The sequence below is a fragment of the Aethalodelphis obliquidens genome, unplaced genomic scaffold (genome assembly GCF_003676395.1).
Source record: "Aethalodelphis obliquidens isolate GAN/ISIS:26980383/991018 unplaced genomic scaffold, ASM367639v1 scaffold24, whole genome shotgun sequence".
In the NCBI taxonomy this organism is placed as follows: Eukaryota; Metazoa; Chordata; class Mammalia; order Artiodactyla; family Delphinidae; genus Aethalodelphis; species Aethalodelphis obliquidens.
In genome coordinates, this window is record NW_020837968.1 from 11256572 (window position 1) to 11279918 (window position 23347).

A 23347-nucleotide genomic window follows, 5' to 3' on the forward strand; every position below is an offset into this window, starting at 1 on the left:
AAAATGAACAGTTTCCAGCTCTAATTCTACACTCTCTGATCTCCCCAAAATAGATACCAGACACCCATCCTCACTCATATGATATCGGATTCTAATCTCAGGCTTTCTCTCTGCCCTTTGAAGAGAAGATTACAGAGAGGGGCCCGCTGCATGAGTGCACTTGCTGACCAGACCATCAGACGAGGGTGGTTACAGAGAAAGTTGGCTGGGAAGTGTGAGAAAGTCATCCACCTTGCAGCTGTCCCGGCCTGAACACTACCATGGATAAACAAGAGCCCCTCTCTAGAGATTCCTGCTGGCACCTTGTCTTCATTCCTTTCTGGAAAAAAAAAAAAAATTCATATCCCTGTGAAGAATGTATTGCCTTCGACACACAACTGCCAAAACCCCAACTGTAGGCAAAACCCATCTGACAAAATCCCTTAACTGCTTTGATTCCGATCTTAAAGGAGATTAGTTGTTGGAAGGTCACAGAGAAACCAACCTACTGCACATTGCAGCCTGGGGTTTCAAAGCTCTCACTACTAAGGGGATCTCCGTACCCCATGCCCCTTCCCTCCATGCCGTTTAATCAATGAATCAACAAATAGCTACCGAACGAGGCTTCCCTGGAGTCTGCAGGTCACTTCAGATGTGCTTCTCCAGTTCAATAGCGGGAGAAAGAAAAACAGATTTTTCTGACTCTTCTTAAAGTTTCCATTTATAAAACCAGGACTAACATAAAAAGACTGTGGGTCTCCTCTCCCTCTTTTTCTGTTCCCTGAACCCTTCTGACTCACAACGAAAAAGTAAATGCTATAGAGTTGAGAGAATATACAAGAGATAAAAGGAGGGCAGGAGAGAAGGAAGGAAGGAGGGAGGGAAGGAAGGAAAGAGGGAGGGAAGGGAGAGAGAAAGGAAGGAGAGAATCAGAACCTTAGATTTCAGGAAGGTCAAAGGACACAGTAAACATGTAGACAATCCTCTCAAGATAAACCATAATGGAAAAGAATATGAAAAAACCGTAATGGAAAGAATATGATAAACCGTAATGGAAAAGAATATGTATGTTATAACTGAATCCCTTTGCTATATGCGGAAATTAACACAACATGGTAAGTAACTATACTTCAATAAAATTTTTTAAAAAAGAAATGTCTCTTTGGTAGTGTCTAATTAGCTAGCCTGTTAATTATTACTGCTCTTTAGTAGATATGATTATCATTGAGAACTAGTTACCACTAGTTTTAAGCTTGTAGGATTGATGTAATGATGAATATCTTATACCTCTAGGTGTTTTTCTGCTCTCAACTCTAGCAATAGGATCATAGATAAAATGTGCATGTTACCGCAACAGCCATAGTTACCAGAAATCATAAACACAAAAAAATTAATTGGTTTTCCTGCATAACTTGCATGAAAATGAAAAAATACATGGCAAAAAGATACTACTTTAGGCTTTTAGCAAATGTTATATAAAAACACTACACTAGGCTACAAACTAAATCACCATCTCCCAAGTGATGACCAGTTACTGCGTGTACAACCGTCACTAGAACAGGACCAACCCATGATGTGAATATTGTCTTTTTCTGACCCAGCATTTAGAGCAGGATTCTACTTCCCCAAATGTTTCCTCGGTCAAAAATAATAATGAAACTAGGAACAGCTTATGAAGCACTTACTATATGCCAGACGTGGTGGGAAATAGTAATACTTTCTATGCATTAGCTCAGTTAACCCTTTCACCCGCCCGTTGGTGTGCATTACCCTCCTCAATCTGCAGATGACAAGGTGGCAGCTCAGAGAGATGGTCGCTTTGCTCAAAATCTTAAGCATAACGAGGTCCAGAGCAAAGACTCTAACCCACGTCTGACTCCACCGTCTGTGCTTCTAACCACCTTGTAGTTGATACTTTATTCCTGTTCTTCAACGTGGAGAATCAAGGCTGGGAAAAGTAAAAATAATGTATTTTATTATCGTTTACCCAAAACCTCACCTGGACTTGGTGTTCCCCTGTCAGCTTCAAATTGCTCCTCCCTGGCCCCCAACATGAATGACTACAGTTTCTTCTTTTGTTTCTTTTTGATAAGCAAAGCTAATATTAGAATAGCTAACAAACCATGCGACCACAGACAACTAAAACATTCTGAAGAATTCTTCAGTCTAAGCATGCGATGAGGCACTCCAACATCTTAAAAAACTCATTAAAAAAAAAAAAAAAAGCTTAAATAGAAGTACTATGTTAACACTCACAGGTATAAACAAAGAGTCCACTAGGTAAAACTCCTGAGTGTATATAGAGAAGGCTGATGCTCTGATATCTTACTGAGCTTCTAAATTACAACCCCCATGCTTTTTTCATGTGCCGATGGGGTCTATCGTAGTGAAGGTATTAATAGAAAAATAAACGCCCCAAATTCTTTTATTCAGTATGACATCTATATGTGTACAATCACGCATCTATTCAGAAGTACCTGCATGGTAAAAGGACGTAAAATATAAACACAGCATGATCTTTTGTTCCAAGATGATACGATGATTTCGACCATCTGTGCGCAGAAGGTGGCATGGCTCAAGAGACCAGCTCAGGTCTGTTTCACCTTGACACACAACACATATAGAGACAGACCTTTGCTCAAGGTGCCTGGGGTTGTCTGCGACAGTGACTCTGAGCCCCTTCTCTCGTGCCCACTAGGTACCAACTCGGGACCACCCTCCAAATCTGGCTTCTGAGCGCCCCTTTTTCTCCCAGACTCTGAAGACTAGAGTTTCTTCTTTCATTGCCTTTGACTAAGCACAGCTGGGATCAGTACCAAACAAGCCATGAGGGTAGCACTTGACACAGGTACAGTGTGCTAATGTTTCTTGGTTGAAGGCACGTTTATGAACACTTCAGTCATTTTCACGCACGGAAACCATTTCTACCAGAGAAATGCAAATCGTATTGTAAGAGCTCGTCCTTGTAGAACTCAGCAAAGGTCTGCGTGGATGCAAACCTAGAGGTTAGACACAGCACTTCTCCCGGTATCTGCATGTGCTCATTACCATATTGCAGGAGTTGCTTCTAAAGCCAATAAGAGTTTTCAGAAACACCGAGGTTACGAAATAATCCAGAGGCTTCAGAAGGCAGAGAAAAGACAGTTGCATCCCGTAAAGGCTAAGGAACAAAATGACCTATTCCTCTTACATCAAAGCTTGAGGACTTCTAGAACGCAATTAGCATGACCTTCCATGAAGGAAGCCCAGGAAGACGCAGATGTCCTTCTGGTTTCTAAAAAGGAAGGTACTTACCCTGAAAATCCACCAGTCACCACACTTTGCCCAGAATTACCCTGGCCACCCTTCTCCACGGAAGCAGAGCATGGGACCTGCCAAGTCTGTGGAGACATCTACTTGGGTGGGTTGGGAATAGGCGAGGTGGGGGAGAAAAGACAGACTTTCCCTTTAAAACCGAACAGAAGCTGATACCACATCACATGACCTTTTACCGTAATTTCTATTAAAATCATTTCATGTCTGGTTGCCTCTGCTCTCCTGGCTCATTTGTATTGTTTACAACAAGTCATTGCACTGGCAGTGAGTGGTGGCTGAATCCATGGTTACCCGTTTTTACATCCACTAGTTAAATGGAATGCAGCTCTGCTGTGGGTTTCAGGGAACCAGCTCTTAAGAAACCACAGTCCAGCTATCAATCAGCCTAATCTGAGAGAAATTAATCTTATAAACCTAAGTATTGGTACATATTAAAAATTGATAGCAAAGGGGCACGAGCTTTTATTGGCTGGAGTTATGAAAGTGGACAAGCTGACATCTGACTTAGAGCCTCAGAGTATTCAGTCTGTGGTCTCCATCTGACAGCCATTCACGTTGTGCAGCTAAACAGCTTTCAAGGGTAATACGACCACCCTTTAAAACAAACCCACCCACCCCCTCCCAAATTCTGTGAGCATTTCTTTCACTGGTTGTTCTTAGGATCGAGAGAGTGCCTAAACACAGGTTTAACCAGACTGCAATCTAGCAAAGTAACTTAAACAGATATACACAAGCCAGTAAAACATCACACAGACAGCACTGGGTAGGATTCAATTAAGACAAAACCTCAGCGGAATGCTCTCTATGAGTAAATGAAAACTGCAAACTAATATGTTTTATTGAGAGCGAGAACGGTCCGAATTCATTCTACTGTCCATGAATTTAGGTGGTTAATTCTTTTAAAAACATTCCCCAAAGCAAACTTGTTTCTCAAGATGGACATGCCCAGCAATTATCATTCCTAATCAAAATTTAGAAGTTTTATAGTTTAATGCCCACCATCACCATCCCACAAGTCACATCTCCATGCTAAATGAGAACAGCAAATAGTTAAAGCTAACATATTACATACAACCCCATCTACTGCAAAGTCACTGTATCAGAAGCTAGAATTGATTTGTTTTCTCAGAACGAATTGAAAATGAATGTAACAAAACGTCGGAAAAATCCCTCTTGCCCTGCTAATCGGATATTGTATAATGGTTGATTGCAGCTCTGCCCTGTCCTCTTGCTGCCTAAATCATACATACTTACACGTTCTGGGTTCTTCCAAGAGTTTGGTGCAGTTTCAAGGACAAATGTCTTAAGGAAGCCTCTCTACTGTGCAGCAGGGAGCCTAGCTCGGATCTGATGACAAGAGCAGGGTGCTCAATCTGACAACAGAGAAGGAAAGTTCCTGCGTGGAGAGGAGGTCTTGGAAAGTCTCGGGGTTAAAAAGGCTGCTTTAAATGTGCTGGTTGATCTGCTCCCTGGTTGTGTATACACAGTAGCAGCTGATCTGTGTTTGCAGCCCTGCAGAAAGGAACCTTTACTGAAAACCAATGGCATCACATTTCAGCGGAGCTCGTGCCAAGGGCTGGAGAGCAGAGCCACCTTTGACAACTTCACACAGTTCAACCCAGCAGACTTACCACAGATCGGGGAGGAGCATGGAAAGCATCGCCCCTCCCACCCCACCCCAGGTTTCATCTCGACTATATTAGCGCAGTTCCTGGGAAACTAAACACTGTTACTGGCTGGACTCTGCTAACAGTGCAAGGTATTCTCTGGACTTACCTTAAATATAGTCCCTAATCTCTGCTGTCCTGACCTCCTATGTACTGTATTTTCACAGAATTTTTAAAAATGAATCCCAATTTTTAAAATGCATTCCCCTCAATTTCTTATACAAACCTTCAGATCCACAGTGGGTTACTACTAATCCTGTGTTGAGTATTTCAGGCTCCCTGGACATTGCTCACAAATAAACAGAGGAAAACATAACATAGGATTGGGGACGGGGGTACCTAGTTCTCTATTCTGCTTTCCAAATTCAGAGGCTGGAGTTTTCAAATTCCTGTTTGGTTGGGGGCCATCTTATTACTGTTGATTCTAAACTAGGCACAACTGTAAAATTTCACTCCAGTAGAACCTACTGATAGAATAAGGCTGGTGGGATGTTAGGGGCAGGCAAGCCATGCAGAACGTGAATATGCTGTTTGGTATTGGCATCACCTTCTTTACCACCTGATCATGGAGGAGAATGGAAATTCCAGACCTTGCCAACTCTGAGAGGGAAAGTTAAGAGAGTGTACGAGACAGAGGGGGCTCGGGGACTTGGTGCGGGTTGCTGGAGAAAACTTAATCCAAGTCACTGGTTAACCACTTCAGCATCTGTGTGTGCCTCACTGCCCCTCCTCTCCCTTCTGTCCCAATGACAAGCCTAGGTAATGGTATATTATATGGTATTTTCTCACGATTTTGCACCTTACTTCAAAGGGTGGGAATCAGGACTGACAGTTCAACAAAAGGCCACGTTAAATGTGTCAGGCAGCACCGGGAAGTGTTCTCCTACTTCTCTGAAAGCTGGCCCATGAGCTGCCTGGGCAACTGGTAAGTTATCCAAGGCCTTTGCTTTTCATTTTGCCCACACTAAGGTTCAGGCGTAATGATAATTTCCGACCCTGTAGTGTAATGATAGCTTCCTAACATGACCCTACTACAGTCTACCTACATGAGATTGGAGTTGCTTAAAATCTCTGAACTTCTGTTTTCTCATTTGTGAAATGGAGACAATATATATCTACCATACAAGATTATTGGGAAGATTTAAAGAATAACATAGGTCAAGGGCTGTCCCCAGTGCCTGACACGCATGCATTTGCCAACATTTACTGAGCCCCCTCTCAGAACCAGGCCCAGTGACAGACTCGGGGGTACAAGGTCAGCTGAGACACGGCCCCTACTCTCAAGTGCAATGCTATCAGTGTCCTTCCTCCCCCCCTCCTGGAATTTGTGTAATCTCTATCATAAAGCACAAAAACACTTTCAAATACTTGGTCTCATTTGATTCTCGTGACAATCCTAGGAGACAGATGAAACTATGCCCAATTTGTAAATGGTAAAACTATGGCTTAAAGAGGTGAGAGTCACACAGCCAGTAAATGATAGCCTGAACCTCAACCCAAGCTCTGATTCTGTCGCAATACATATGACTCTGTCACATGGCTTCATTTTCTGCACCATGCTATATTGGACTGTTATCTTAATAGTTTAATGTGTGTTATTATATTCCCCTAAAGATAGTGTAATTCCCTTAAAGAGAGGAACTATATCTTAAAATTACTTTGTATTCTCTACCAGACCTAACCTGATGCTAAACACATTATGTGTTTAATAAATTTTCCTAAATGTAAAAGAAACTCAAGCTGGGTCCATTTTACTCTCTATGATCAATCTCATAAGAGGCTACAGCTTCTCAACAAAGAGTGGTTTGGAGGTTATTTGTGGCCTTCCAGAGTTCATGCTAGGTTTTCAGTTACTTTCAAATAATTACACACATATCAAAGTTTTTAACACTGACTCATAACTAAATCACCCAAATATTGTTTTCTCCATTTGGTTAGCATATATTCTATATGTTGAGGACTAAAGAATTTTGGTAAGAGCCACTGAATATTTACTTTTAGATTCCAACTTGATCCCAAGACATCTCTTGATTTCTAGGTTCACTTCAGTTTCTAGGTTTGACAGATCACAAAGTATAGAATTCTGTTGATCATTATCTTGTGAATTAGAGCAGAGCACAGGACCAACCTCAGGTAAAGTCCAAGCAGATTTTTGAATCTGCTTTTTAAAGATATATTGTCTAAACAAACAGCCCAAATTTCTTGAATACTTCTTGATCTACTGCTTCACTTCAGGCTTTGAAGTGTAGGCCATTTCTGATGGAAGAATTGGCTAAACGTTTATCAGTGAACCCTACATAAAAATAAAAATATTCTTGAGAGATCTGTATAGAATTTAGAATTTGGAGTTCAGCTGATGTATTGCACTAATCAGTTCTGTTATAGCCTGGAAATCTTTTTTTAAATGGAATTTATATTAGTATTAATTAGTATTTACTGCCAAACCATGATTCCTTCAGCCTTAACAAAAATCCAGGAAGTTTAGATGAATATCAGCGTCCTGGCAAAAGTGGGAATGACAGGCAATGTTCGAGACAAAGAAAACAATTATTGGATACATTGCTTTTGTTTCCAAAGTCATTCACTTGTGTATTAGACAAGCTGTGGCCAACTGTAGAGCAAGTAAATATGTTCCTGTGCACTGGCATAGCATACATTAGAATTATCAGGCCCGCTCTTTTCAACCGGCCAGCTGCATACTACTTCCTGCTTCCTCCCTAAATAAAAGAATATGTAATGAACCCACCACAGTTCTTGGGCCACAATGGACAAGAAACATGCCTACCAAAGACCACTCTGGAGCTAAACGAATTGGCCTAAGCCTTTGTCACACCTGGTCAGCACGGAGAACCGCTTGACCCAATGACTTTTCCTCACCACCTAAAACTAGGTAGAACTTCCAAGCACTTTTATACACATGAGTCTCACTCAACTCTCACAACCATCTTGGAAGCACATGCTTTTCTTATTTACACGTTTACCGATAAGACAAATTCAGAGAACTTAATAATTTCACAAGATCAAAACAGGCAATGAGTGGCCTAGCAAATATTTCAAAATGGATGCACAAACTCTAATTCCAACGTTTTTCCACATAACTCACATACTGTACTTTCTCTTCAGGAAGAATATGCATGCCTTAGCTTCCCTCTTTTGCCTTTTGGTTTCCCAACCTACTGATCAGTTAAATGCAGACCAAGCCATCCATCTCTCTCTCTCTCTCTCTCTCTCTCTCTCTCTATCTCATTCATACACACACACACACACACACACACACACACACACACCACACATACCCCCATATGCCTCTTTTCTACCTTCAACCACCTTCCATCTTTTCTTCTCTCACATCTTGACCAATCACTTCAGAGCATAATTTTTTCTCTCCGTTTTTTCTCACTCTCTCACTTTTCAATACTGGCTGTCAAAAAACAAATCTTATTACAGGTGAGGAACTTAGGAGTACTGTTAATGTTACACTATGCCCAGGGAAAGAAATACTTTGCAGCCAGTCTCTAAAAATCCTGGAAGTTTCTAAAAATCCCTTGCATAAAATATTAAAAAAAAAAATCCCTTTCAGATACTCTGCAATAGTTTCCACCTATCTTTTTAACTTCCATTTATATGTGTATTCTCTTAAACATCAACCCTCCAGAATTTAGGTAAATGATAAACTATCATCAGTTTTATGGCTTTTCTGTTACGTTTATCACTTGTTTCATAACAGAACTGTTTTTCACATTTTTTTCTCAACGATATACAATAATTCACCTCAGTAAGTAACATAAGCTTTTATGGTTTAGCCTAGAAAAATCATCTGCATTTAAGATTATTTTCTGTGAAAAAAAAAGTATATATCTAATAATTAGTCTATAAATGAAAAATTTCAGTGTAAACTTGAGTGGCTAAATTTCATGAGGCTTTCATTTCAAACCCCTGAACCGGAGCTTAGTTACTACTCTACACACTAATAGCTCCAGTCATGGCATAAGGCCATACTTATGTAAATAATTAGCTTATAGAATAGAAATAAACAGGAGTATGATTAATTGGTTTATTCATTATTAATCAATCACTTAATTCAGAATCACTGGAGACCATCAAGTCATATCCCTTCATTTCAGAAATAAAAAAAACAGGGCTTCTCTGGTGGTGCAGTGGTTGAGAGTCCGCCTGCCGATGCAGGGGACACGGGTTCGTGCCCCGGTCCGGGAGGATCCCACATGCTGCGGAGCGGCTGGGCCCGTGAGCCATGGCCGCTGAGCCTGCGCGTCCGGAGCCTGTGCTCCGCAACGGGAGAGGCCACAACAGTGAGAGGCCCGCGTATCGCAAAAAAAAAAAAAGAAAGAAAGAAACAAACAAAGGGTCACGGTTCTCGGATGAAGAGGGCAACCGGATCATAGAATAAACTCTGCTCAGGACCATTTTGACTGTCCCTGAGCTGAAGATCGATGTTCAGTAATGTACACATTAGCTAAAAAACACAAATTTCTAACTTTGATGGCTCCAAAGGGTCCTCCGGTATTATGTCCCATTGTTTCAACCTTTGGAAAATAAATGTTCACCCTAAATAGAACATGGATTTCTAATAACTGAATTAAACTGTTCATCTAAATAGCCAACTTTGGATTTCTCTCCACACGTAATAACTTGGAAAAATATATAGCCTGTGTTTACTAGAGCACTATAGCCACAGTCTCTAAGAAGAGCTATAACTCGCTAACAATTTTCCTGATTTATGTTTGAAAACATACAGGGCATGAAATGATTTCAGCAACCTTACATTTTCCTCAAGAACACTGGTAGGCAGAAGACAGATTCTAAGAATCCTGTTGGATTGCTTGTTACAGCTCCTTTTTTAATAGAAATGTGTCATAAGCAATTATACATGCCCCACTAAAAAAAAAAAAGCATCATTAGGTTTTTCTCCATTAAGAAAGGAAAAAAGAGAAAAGGAAGGAAGAGGAGGGAAAGAGGAAGGGAGAAAGGAAAGAGAAAGAAAACTCTGGTAAAAGAATCTATTTTCATATTATGTTTACCTGATTGCCTTCTTGAGTAAGAAAATGCAAGAGATATTCTTCCAAAGAACAGCTTATAGATAACGTATGGTTATAAACTGTAACACACTATACAAATGTTAGTTATTTCTGTTGTTAGTATTTAACATATATGGAAATTTACCTCACGATCTATAATTGTGCTAATGAAAACAAGTATTTGTGAATATGATATTGGTCATAAAATCAGCCTTATTAATCTAATATATCTTAGAGTGAGATCAAATTGAAATGGGTCACTCTGGTAACACAGATATCTGGAAACACTGTTTATCCTACCACATATGTATCAGACTAGGAGTACAAAAGTTTTGCTGTGCTTCATATGAAGTTAGCATTCTGAATTTGAATCTTCCAAACAGTAAAAGATCACTGTGTCAGATATGCATATTTTCCAAGTTAAAAACAAAAATTCATTTATGTAAGGAAAATAAAACAAGCGCATTCATTAAATAGCATCCTTTAAAGGGTCCTATCCAGGTTATTTATTTTAGCAGACGGGTCACCTGAAACAGCTATAAGTGTCCCAAAGTAAATAAAATAGCTTTGATTCTCCAGGGTCTTGCATTTTATCACAGGAATTCTAAACACATTTAACCCTCTTTTGCGGCAACTATGATCATTCCTTTGTTTCCATGAACAAAGCATCTTTCGTAATAGAAGTATAAACAGAGGCCTGATTTAAAACTATCAATGATTCTTCTTCACAACCACAGGAATTATCGAGCATAATGGTATAAATACATTATAAAATATCTGTACATGGTGGACATATCAGAGGGAGAGTGGGAGGTGGGATTTACACCCAATACGATGCAGTAAGTCAGCTAAGGGAGGAGTGGGCCTTCGCAATTAGAAATCATTCAGGGTTGAGTAAATGAATGGCATCTAATTGCCAAGGAAAAGAAAACTGTCCTAGCTATGTGATAAAGACACACAGGGTCTTAGCATCATCACAATGTCTACTTAGAGAATTTTTAATGATTTGCAAAGATATTCCCAGTTACCTGACTCTGAAGATCCCAAATCATTAGGTTGTGTGTCTACATTCTATTTCAAAAGACTGAATTAGTTTCTGCAATCGTCTCTCAAAAGAAGGCCTCACAGGATCCGGCTCTCCTTTTGGGCCACCACTACCACTGATTCCAAAACAAAATACTCTTACAAATTAGGTTCAAAATAATCAAAAGAAGATGGTTCCAGAGAAAGATCCTTCAACTTTCCTACAGCACCTGCCCCCATCTGCTAACCTGAGAGCATAAGAAGTACATAGAACGCCTATGTAATTCCCTCCTCTGATTCCTAAGGCCCGCTTACTCTACTGGAATGGCAATGCTAACCTTAAAACTAAATTGCAAAGCAGAATTATTTCACAGCTTTTAAAAAGTGACAAGAGAAAATTTCTTTGTTGGCACAAGAGGTACGTTATTTTGACTTTATAGAGATATTTTCAGTGAATTTCAAAAAATCACAGTACTATGAAACTCAGTCATCGTTTCTTCGAAACGACAGATTCTGTTGTTCAAGGAAAAATTTGCAGTTGGTTTCCTCATACCAGTGGTTCAACGGAAGGATTCACCAACTGCTCCCTGGAGGAAACAGATCTTCATTAAAATGGAGATACAGTGTTTCCAAATGCACAGTACCTAGAAGGCAGATACTGTCAAGGTTTCTTAGTGAGACTAACTCAAATTGTATTAGGTACGTTTGGAGGCTGTAGCTCTCTCCATCGCATAGGGCTCCGTCTGTTTCCATAACTTTTCTTTTTCCTCTGTGCATTCTTTGTAGTATTTGTCCCAAGAAGTTAAAATTAAACCTTTCTCCACTGCAAAGTCCCCGCACTAGCAGCCAGCCATTACTACTGTACACATCGTTTCTGATGTGTACAGAAAAAGACCACAGAAGATAGGTTGGCCAGAAATGTTAAATAATTGAAAAGTATAATGGCTTAATAGAGGAGTAGGCTTAGTTGACAATGCAGCCAATTTAAAGCCATAAAGATACTGTGTAAGAATGTTATCTTGTGGTTGACCATCACATAGCCTATCTATTATTCAAAAGTATCTCAACATTGTTTTTCTTCATTAACGTGGTTTTTGGCATTTCCCTCAAAATCCTTCTGTTCCCACAGTTTTCCAACAATTTTGAAACAAATACAAAATTCCTACTTTATGTCATAAATTCCCCTCACTGGGATAATGAGATCTCCAGTGTCTAATTGAAACCAATTTATAGATCAACCTGCAAGGCATACTTTAACTTCCTCGGATGTGATTTGTTTTGCATTGAACACAGTCAAGCATGCCTGCTGTTGAAAAATAAACAAATAAAACAGGGCTAAAGCTACTTGCATGGACACATCTGTAAACAAAGGAGAACCTCATAAATAACCTCCTTTCCTGTGACACAGTAATCCAGGGATTTGTCTATATTAGCAAATGTCATTGGGGCCTAAGGAAAGTTTTGCCTTGAGTGTTCAGCTAAGGTACATAGCAAGTCCGTGAAGGAGAAAAAAAAAGACACACTTAGGATCAATTTCAAACATAAGCCCATTACCTCTGGCAGGCTCTTGTGAAAATTCTAGCTGCTTCTGAAATGTCCCTGTAAACAAGGTTGCTGAGAACAGCCCCAGTTAGTCTTCTCAGCAACACTTTCCCTCCCAGCCCTTCCACTGCCTGCCAACGAGGTTAGTTATACCTCATCTTGCTGCCCTGCCATTCTCATGCTGATTCAAATTCAGAACTCAAAATGAGAGATGAAATATCTTCCAGATCACTTAATATTGAAATCCTGTTGCAGTAATAAGTGGTGCTCAGTTGGAGCTGGGAACGTGGAAGTCTCTTGGTAACCTTTTAATTTCTGGAAAAATTGTACAGAATAAATTGAGTGGCACAGACATGGAAACCAAATGGATTGATCTGCTCTCTGTTGTTAAAGCACCACCCATCAGAAGGTCTCTTTGCTCCCTGGGCAATCTCCCCTTTAAAAAGACCAGCAGGTTTCCGTATACATCATGCACAAAGATTTCAATGCTATTTTGATTTATTAAAGAAAAGAAATGATCTTTTATCTACATTCATCTCCCCAGTCAACGGATAGTTCTATGCGTTATATGATACCATTCTCAATATAAAAACTTCTAATTCTCTATAACATGAGTCGAAAGAGTTATGAGAATTGTTTTAGTAAAAACAACAAAGCCATGCTTGACAGACAAATCTATATCTGAAAGATCACATAGGCCTGTTTCATGATATACTCAACTCTTTTTGTATTTGAAGGAAAAGAAACCCTACCACGTGACTCCATCTCCATCCATGTTTTCAAGTACCTTCCTGAGCTCAGATTTGAGAACTGTTCAAATTTCCCTCTCTTGCCCACAAGGACAGAACACTGTTTTCTCAGGTTGGTTAACTCATTTTGATAACATCAAATCTACTGGACAGGGAAAAAAAACAAACAAACAAACCCTGACACCTCTCCCCCACTCCCCAATCCCATCCCCTGCCTTCCCTGGGAGAACATTTCTTCCTCTTTTCTGTCGCCTGCTGCTTCTGAATTTGGGCATTTTCCAAACACACTCCCCTATCTGGTCTTTGGGCAGCGTGAGAAACAAAAGAGAGTCTCTCTTCAAAACTAAACCAAGTCATTCAGCTGCTCGCAACACTTCAAAACATCCCCAGGTCTCTTGCTCTTGACTTAAAGTATTATGCAGGAGTGTTTTGAAAAGAGTAGGAAGTCATATGTGGACCTAACAGCTGCACTTAACCCACATGCTGAGAATTTCTTTCTTTTTTCTCTTTTTTCTTTTCTTTTCTTTTTTTTTTTTTTAAATCGAGAGAGAGAAGGTGTTATTTTCAACACTGCCCTCTGGTTTAGAGTAGAAAAATCCTGTGCTTTCTGTGTCTGCCTGTGTCTTTCTGTGTGGCCACTGGTCCTGGTACTACAATACCAACACACAGCAAACGAGCCTCCCTGGCTTAAGCAACCCATGTGGCAATTCACAACATAACCCAAGCAAGCACAAGAAATAAACACAGACATAATCATTCCACAGCAGTGAGGCATGCGAGGGGTTTCTCCAGGCCCTTCCGGACTTTTCCAGAATTGTTCATTAAGATTCTGAATGGGGGAGGGGTGCAGCTAGGAAAAGGTTGCCAGAAGGGAAGAGAATGGGAGGAGAGAGCTTTGCCTTCTGTGTCTTTCTCTCTCTGAGAACCTCCCTTCACCAAGCATGGAGGGGGGGAGGGTCTATCCGACATGCATCGGACAGACTTGAGGGGTGGAAGGGGGTAGGTAGGTGGTTTGAAATACTTAAAATGACACGACGGTCGGGTGACCTCCGTGTAACTTCAGAGACTCCCACGGAAGGTGAACGGGTTGGGGAGACAGGGAATGAGGCGTAGAGGACAGGCAGGAGACACCTAGGACTACGGCAGCAGCAAGCACCAGAAGGATTGGCCAGCCCACGACAGCGGTCCTCAACTCCTGACACCACCCTCTCCCCAACGACCCCTTCCCCGGATCCCCTCGCCCCCTGAGACCGGAGGACTCCCCCCGCCCCGCACCCATCCCAGTCCCAGCGCCCTAACTCTGCCCTCACTCTTTGCCACTTTCCCAAGCCCTGAAGTCTCTATCCAGGAAGGGGGATGGGAGAGGTGTTTTAAAGAACAAATCTCATGGAAATGAAAATTGGTCAGTGTCCCTAGAACACGCGCTGACAGTTTTGCAGTCATGGTAAGGCGAGTCTACAACAGCGGGATAGGACTTATGGTTGTGTGATGGAGGGAGGGTTGCTTTTTTTTTTTTTCCTCCAAGAGACTCTAAACAAGTGAAGGGGGGAAGGGGGGGGGGGGGGGGGCGGGGAGCAATAGAGATTTCCACCAGGACTGCAAATCAAGGATGCCCCAGATGCAAATGTCTGTCTCCAGATGTTGATGATAAGGATTTGGACCAGTTACCTTGGCAGGGTCAGAACTGCAGCAGGTTAAGCAGGTGAGTCGTCGGGGATTTTAAAGAAGCCGAAGCCGGTCGCTTTGGCTGGGAAAGTCTACAAAACCCCCATGCAGGAACATTGCACATCTTACACACGCCTCCTTTAACTGGGCTCCCGCGACCTCGGGCGGGCGAGGGGGTGCCTGCCGGCTCGCCGGGACCAAGGGCACGGCCCCCCGCTGGGCCCCCGCGGGTGCAGGGCCGGCCTGGCCCCCGGGGTCCGCGTCCCGCGCGGCTGTGCACTCACCGAGCCGGGCGGCCAGGGGCCGAGGGGCGCCCGCCGCTAGCCGGAGCGCCCGGGCGCCTCCCTTTGCTCTTGGTAGCGTCGGTCCGCACTCCCTGTGACCCAGGACGTCATGATGCCTGTCTGTTTTCTCAATGATAACTTGGCAGAAGAAGAGAGAGGCTGCCAGGTTCTCCTCGGGTGGTTACGTGGTATGTGCACGTTTCTGTTTGCATGCCTTTCTCTCTCTCCCTTTTGCAAAATAAATATCTAGATTTCCCCCCCGCAAAAAAAAAAAAATTCCCGGCACTGTCATGATTTGATTGCAATATTGCGTTGGCATAATTGACGCCTCTGGGTGTGTATTTATGTGTGTCTGTGCGTGTGGGGTTTTTTGTGGGGTTTTTTTTCCCCTTTAAATCCTGCTGTTGCTACTGCCGCTGCAGCCGCCGCTGCCGAACGGAAAGCAAGCATGCGTTCATCTTTTGTCTTTCATTTTACCTTCAGGGTGACATTCAGTGCCAACGGCTCCCTTTTGACCGTCGCCAATCCCCGGCTGGGCAAAAGACGTTTTTTAAAACCTGGGGGGAGGGGAAGGAAGAGCCCCCTCGGCCCCGAATGCTGGGGTTTCCATTCCTAACAAGGCCGGACCCCAAACCTACCCGACCCACCGCCCACCCCTGAAAAACCATTTTCCCTTCTACCCACCAGGCCCAGGCAGAGAAGCGGCACCCATACAGCGAGGAGCATCCACCCAGGGCCAGACACTCCTGTTGTCGGCTCGCACTTGCTGACTTGCATCTCTCAGTTGCATTCCCAGTGTGTAGGCCTCTCACAACTGGAGCTATTTTTGTCTCCCAGAGATGTTCTTTAAAGCCCTTTAAAAATGGGGAGGGGGCAGGGAAGAAAAAGAGAGAGAGACAGAAAAGGCCAAGCCCCTATAAGAGGGGCTTTCTGGACACATCCGGGAATTTGCGGGGGGGGGGCAGGCATCTGACCCACAAGGGTAGTTTAAAAGGGCAGAGAGGATAACTAGCTTTATTTGAACTCTTCTACAATAGCAAGAAAACTTTTTATTTTTAATACAAAGATATTGCTGGTCATTCACTGTATTTGTCATTTCGATAATTAGGTTCTCGGGAATCGGTAGGGAAGTTCTCAAAATTAATCCTTAATATTTATTTCTGCAAACATGAGAATGTATTTTAGATGGTGTGGCTACATGACAGGTAAAGCAGAGAGCGTGTCTTTTTGTCATACCTAGTTTGTGTCCTTTGTACATTGTTTGGTATGTTTTCCGTAGCATCTATTAATCATAATATTGTGTATATCAATCACTATGTATGCATTACTGAAAAATAAATATCTAGCACGAGGTCTGGCAAATACATTGCCCTTCTTTATCGCTAATTCCCCATTTGGAGTAGTAGAACAGGCTTAGGAATTTTTTTTCCCCAAGCCTCTTGTTGACCTTGGTCACCATCATGTATCGGTAAAGTCACTGATTCAAATTCCTAAAAGATGACAGCAGAAGCTAAGGTTGCAAAACATAAAGCATGGAGGAGAGTATCCTATCTGAAAAACAAAGCTGATTGGTAGAAAACTTTTGAACTCTTCTAAAATAATCTGCAGCTGCTATAGGTTTACAACTAGTTTACCTATTTGAGAGATTGGCTCAGTTTAATGAAAACGGCAAGTCACCTGTTAGGTCTTTTCCCTTTAGAGTCACAGACCACGAATCACTAGCAAATTCCAGAGGGAAGACACTGTAATTATGTAAAGACCATACAATCCGAATTGGAGAAGAGCCTCACTAAAGTAAACCGAAGGAGGGTCTCAGGACTACTGACTAGTAGACAGATTCCAGAAGTTAACTCTACCTCGCCACCCCAAACAACTGGACATAGCTGTCTGGCTCTACTTATCTGTCTCCTTGGAATGCCCGAAGGATGAATCAGTGCAGACCTGTCTGGCGCTTAGGGGTTATCAGGGTCAACGATGATTCTGAAGAAGGCGAGGGTCTACTCAGAATTCGAGGAGACATCATCGCACCATGTTACTGGTGACTTTTCAGTAACTCTCCAAGAGGGGCTCATTAATATTCAACCTACCAACCTGGTTCCCCAGCTTCTTTACTTATTAACCTCAGAACTGGACCCTTACAGACCCAATGCCAAGAGAAAGAACCATAAAAATTTGACTAACTTTAATCCCTTGAAATCCAATTTTTTTTTTTTCAGACAATTGCCTTCTGTGCTGTTTGTCACCAATCCACATGCCAGTGAAGGTGACCAAATGGTTTCCTTCCCCAGGGCTGAGCTCTTTGAGCAACTAGTAAAGTGTAGAAGGCAAGGTACTCAAGTTCTCTGGAGGTTTGAAAAGATCCCTTCTAAGCCCAGCTTTTCTAAATCCAATTCTGCCTGAGAATGGCTCTCTGTTGTTTATTCAAGCTCAAACTCCTCAGACCACTTTCAGGTCTTTATTTTCTGGCTTCACCCTGACTATAATAGTTAATATTGTTGGAGCACGTTCAGTTTAACTTCCCAACGAAACCAAAGTGTGTAAAAACGCTTACTAAGGTGGATGGAACACATTGAAGGCACTGTTCTAAACTTTGTGTTTGGAACTTGTAAATCTAATTAAATCTTCTCAACAACAATATGAGAGAGGGATTATTGGTATTCCCGTTTTACCCAAGGAAACGGAGGCACAGAGAAGTTAAGTAATTTGCCCAAAGTTACCCAGCTGGGATTCAAATTCAAGGGCCTTGAGCCCTCATTATCACGCTCTCTGCCTATCTACCCACCTAACCAACTCAACTTGCATCCTAACTAGTCGAATCTTGCAGTCAGGCTTGTCATACACTGCCCATCTCACACCCTCTGTTAACTCCTACTCCAATAGCATTGCCCAAGCCTTCAATGTCATTGGTCAAGTCCAAGTTCAAATCCTATTTTGCCCACAAAGTCATTATTTACTATTCTTGAGTGTACTGATCATTGTCTCTCTCTGTTCTGGAATGTTCACTTCTACATATGACATCACTGTTATTTAACCGCTTCAGGGGTTTGCTTTTTAATCACCACCTCCCAATTCCTTTCTAACAGGATTATGGATTTTTTTTTTCCTGTCTCTTCTGGCTTGCCTAACAAAGTGCCAAGTACAACACAGGCTCTCATAAAACAGCTTCTGATGCACTCATTGACACAAAACTGCCCTTTGGAGAGCTACGATGCCAATGTTCAATTTGACAGAAATTGAAAGTTTTAAGTAGCAACAGTTTTATCCTTTTAACTGGAGAAATGACAAACTTATTTCTCCATATTTCACACAGGCCCTAGGAAAAAACAAGTAAGGCCAAAGGTGAAGCTATTTAGTTAGAGAAGCATATTCTGATGACATAGAACTTAATGAGAGCGTGTGTGCTGGAGGTGTCAGGGGGCGGACACATATATAATTGTAGTATTTGGAAGGCAACTGTAAACTTGATTATGACTTTTCAGCTGTTACGAGCCTTTCTCTGTTGGGTGTTGAATTTGCTACGTGTCAAGATATTAATTCTCCTGCTTAAAAAGGTAGGAAAATGGGCTTCCCTGGTGGCGCAGTGGTTGAGAGTCCGCCTGCCGATGCAGGGGACACGGGTTCGTGCCCCGGTCTGGGAAGATCCCACATGCTGCGGAGCGGCTGGGCCCGTGAGCCATGGCCGCTGAGCCTGCACATCCGGAGCCTGTGCTCCGCAATGGGAGAGGCCACAACAGTGAGAGGCCCACATAGTGCAAAAAGTATATATATATATAGGAAAATAAGTGGGGACAAGTAGTCCCCTGTGATCTTCTCTGGGTGTGGTTCTGATCAGCTGTGGGTGACCTCAGGCAAATGATTTCATGAAACTGGGCTTCAGTTTCCTTCTTGCACAGGGAAAGATGTAATCAGCCTAGTAAGATTGGTTTTTTGTAGGATACCAAACATATGCTGGGTAGCTCAGGTAAAATGAACAAAGATTGTATTTCTAACTTCTGAGTATAGTTAAGGGTAGCTCAGAAAAAAATCTGTACACAAAAATATGTTCAAACTTCTTAGCTTTTCCGAGATGGCCCCTTTTATATAATATAAAATGATGAATAACTGAGTGTACCAGTAGCCAACCAAATCAGCCAAAATGTTATCAGTCATCACTCATGCCTGCCTACAACTTGTTTTCTTCCTGCCACAATCAATCAGATGGTTGCACAGACCTCATTTGATGTAAATTGGTCCAACTGTTTTTGCGTTGATGCCTTGATCACCTGTAGCTTGAATTAAATCATGAAGTCAGTTGAAGAGCAGTTGGGGGCTAGAACCAGAATGGGACCTCTTATATATTTCCTGATGTAACTAATTTGGATCAAGCCTCTGTCTGTGTTCCTTTCCTTATTTATCCCTATGCATTGAAGACATAACTCATCGACCTTCTCATCAGGTCTTTGTTAGGATAAAGTGAAATAGCAGGAGTGAAAGCACTCTTCCAATACAACGAAATACCATCATGGCAGACATGCCTCATTTTACACTAGAGTTGTGTTTCTAAAAAAATTTTATAAACTTAGCAGAGGCTATAGAGACAAGAATTTAGGTCCCCTGGCTAAGGATCTAAGTTGATTTCTACTGTATCTTGCTAGTTATAGGACATCACAAAGTCCTACAGCTAGTTAAGGGTGTAATCAGGAAGACGATACAGGTAAACAGCCCTATCCCAGGCCAGTCTTGAAATCAGGAGGTGGGCAAGTATTACAGCTAATCAAATCGAGGGGGACCAACTTCATAAGAACATTTCCTTAAAATAGAAAGGTATACCATGCCTCTGACATGAAAGAAAGAAAACAATTTCGTATAAGGCAGGGGTCCTCAACCCAGATTTCATGATTGTTCTAGGGAGCCATGGATGAATTCAAAGTCTTGAAGTCGTAGGCAAAATATGTGTGTATGTGTGTGTGCCTGTGCCTCGTTCTCAAGAGAAGACCCTTAAGTTTCACCACATTCTCAGAAGGGTTCATGACTCCAGAAAGGTTAAGAACCACTGATGTAAGATGTTTATTTTAAAACTGAACTTAAAAGAGAATAACACATCCATTTAAGCCAAATGTCATGCTGCCTACAACATGGGGAGTATATAATAATCACCAGTATTCAGAATGACGGCCTTGAGGCACAATAAAAGCTTCAATCATCACGGAAATGTATCTTCAAGGTATTTTACTTAACTGACAAGCGAAAATGGACCAGCCTTTTAGAAAGATTTGAATACTGAATTAAAATAAGAAAAGCCTTCTGGTTTGGTTTAAACTGGCTGGACAATGCTCTGTGTGCTAAGAAAGATGGATTAGTGTGGGGAAATACTCATTGTCTCAGGGAGTACAGTTAAGATCCATGGCAGCTGGTAGGTGCCAAAGAATGGGGGCTGCAGCAGAATTGTGGCAGTGAGGTGGGGAAGAGGGATGGGACGGTATTTGGCAGGAAAGCTGGAATCAACAGACCTTAGTGTCTGACTTGGGCAACTGAATTAATGATAGCACGTCAAAGAGATACAAATAAAGGCTACGTAAAGAAAATAATGAATTTGGTTTGGGATATACGAGGCTTAACAGCCTGTGGAACAGCCATAGTCTACCAGCCTCGGGAAAGATTTAGAAGAAATCTGTGGCTGGAGAAATTTATTTGGGAATCATTAGTAAATTGGCAATGGCTTAAACTGATAATATAGATGGGGTGGGGCGGTTAGAAGCATCTGAAATAAAATTGCATTTATTTGAATAAAACCTAATTTGTAAAATATGAAATTATATAACACCCAAGGCAAAAGGGTGTTGGTGATTTTAAATATTTATGGACATCTGTATTTATACCATAAATTTCTGAATAGGGCGATACAGCTCAGATTTTATTTTATACCTGGGGTTTTCTGGATTTCTTTCATTTTAAGGCTCTATTTTCATCTGAGATATTCACTGCCCAGGTTCAGAAGGGAGAAAATTTTCCTTGGCAACCAGGTTCAACTGGAAAAAATAATCAAGATGTCACCTGATGCTACAAGTCACCAGCTATGTTCTCAGCTCTGCGGCCCTGCCAGAAGCTGAACCAGCAGAGGAAACTCGGCGTCATGGAAAGAACACTAAACTTGGAGTCAGAACACAGAGTGGGAGTCTAATTTCTACCTCTGACGGCTTTTGCGACTCTGGACAAGTCATTCAACTTCTTACAACCTGGATTTCCTCTTTAATAGCTTTCCTACCATCCTCAGGGAAGGATCTTTCAAGCATTGGTGGTTAGGTAATCACCAAAGGGGTGCGTGACTGGACCCAACCACACGCTTCAAAAGTCACCTTGATGCCAAGATGCCAGCCCCCTCCCCTCCCCTCCCTGCAAGAGCCCAGCGTGGCCCATCAGGCCTTCCTCTTTACTCCATCAATGTGCTTCCACGACTATGCTTACCATATTTTAATTATGGTTACTACATCTGTCTTTGCTGCTCAGCTGTAACTGCCTTTAGTGTCACACATGTTTTACTTCTCTTTTTATTCTTAGTGCCTAGCACAGAGTAGGTGCTCCGTAAATGTTCAATGAATAAACTATTATTAAGGGAGAGCATTTGCCTGCATCTGTTCCTATTCCATGAAGTCTTTAGCTAATCTGGGAAATGGAAAAAACAGGGCCAGCCTTACTGACAGGCCTGAAGCTATAGGGTACGGGTGCTTTGCTTAGAAAGGGCCTCTCTCAGAAAACTCCTACATTTACTGTTAATTAAGCTGCCTTATGTGTACAGTTATTATAAGGGAATAAAGTATGTCATTTCCCCATCATATTTAAGCTTAAAATGAAAAACTGCCTCTCCCTCCAAAAAAAATGTTAACACTGACTTCATTTGCCATTGATACAGAAATGCTGCATACCGGGTTTTACCAGAAAGCTAAGGAGAGAAAAAACAGGGTGGGGGAAGCATTGTGAGCCTAAAGAAAAGTTGAATGGCTGTCACGGTGTGGTGGAAAGGACCAAGAAAAACAGGACAAATGTCCTGTTTCAAATTCCTTAGGAAATATCTTAAGCTCTTTAGGATCAGTGATTGCATCTTTAAAATGGGATCATACTATGTAAGTATCAGAGTTATTGGGAAGATTAAATGCACATGAAGGCACAATGCCTTGTCCAAATAGGCAATTGATAAACACAAGTTCTCCTCCCTCCCCTCCATCCCTCCCTTTCTTCCTTCTTCCTTGTTTTCCTTCTCAGAAGAAAAAAAGAATCTAACTCACTGATTTGTAACAATGATCTACTTGGAAGCTTTTCTTTCTTTCTTTTTTTTAAAAAAATATTATTATTATTTTTAACATATTTATTGGAGTATAATTGCTTTACAATGGTGTGTTAGTTTCTGCTTTATAACAAAGTGAATCAGCTATACATATACACATATCCCCATATCCCCTCCCCTCTTGCATCTCCCTCCCACCCTCCCTATCCCACCCCTCTAGGTGGTCACAAAGCACCAAGCTGATCTCCCTGTGCTATGCGGCTGCTTCCCACTAGCTATCTATTTTACATTTGGTAGTGTATATATGTCCATGCCACTCTCTCACTTTGTCCCAGCTTACCCTTCCCCCTCCCCGTGTCCTCAAGTCCATTCTCTACGTCTGCATCTTTGTTCCTGTCCTGCCCCTAGGTTCTTCAGAACCTTTTTTTTTTTTGATTCCATATATATGTGTTAGCATACGGTATTTGCTTTTGTCTTTCTGGCTTACTTCACTCTGTATGACAGACTCTAGGTCCATCCACCTCACTACAAATATCTCAATTTCATTTCTTTTTATGGCTGAGTAATATTCCATTGTATATATGTGCCACATCTTCTTTATCCATCTGTCAGTGGACACTTAGGTTGCTTCCATGTCCTGGCTACTGTAAATAGAGCTGCAATGAACATTCTGGTACGGAAGCTTTTTTCTTGACCAGGCTGCTGAAAAGGAGGTTCCCAGGGATTGGTTTAAATCAGTGGCCTCCAAACTTTGCCATGTACCGGAATCACTTGGAAAGCTTGTCCTGATGCTCAAGTCACAGCCCACAGCAAGAAAGTCAGAATG

General features: G+C 41.8%; 1 protein-coding gene across 5 annotated transcripts in view; it reads right to left on the reverse strand.

Moving 5' to 3' along the window:
* ESRRG (estrogen related receptor gamma) overlaps positions 1 to 23347 on the reverse strand; it is a 645592-nt gene that overhangs the window by 583374 nt on the left and 38871 nt on the right. For 2 of the 5 annotated variants that reach the window (XM_027122198.1, XM_027122191.1), the window contains exon 1: positions 14980 to 15118. The exons of 1 other annotated variant lie outside the window; for it this stretch is intronic. The gene's annotated coding sequence lies outside the window, so the exon portion shown is untranslated. Of the gene's footprint in view, positions 1 to 4548; positions 4774 to 14979; positions 15119 to 23347 lie in introns of those variants that run through there. 2 more of the 5 variants (XM_027122192.1, XM_027122196.1) reach the window with 2 other exon arrangements.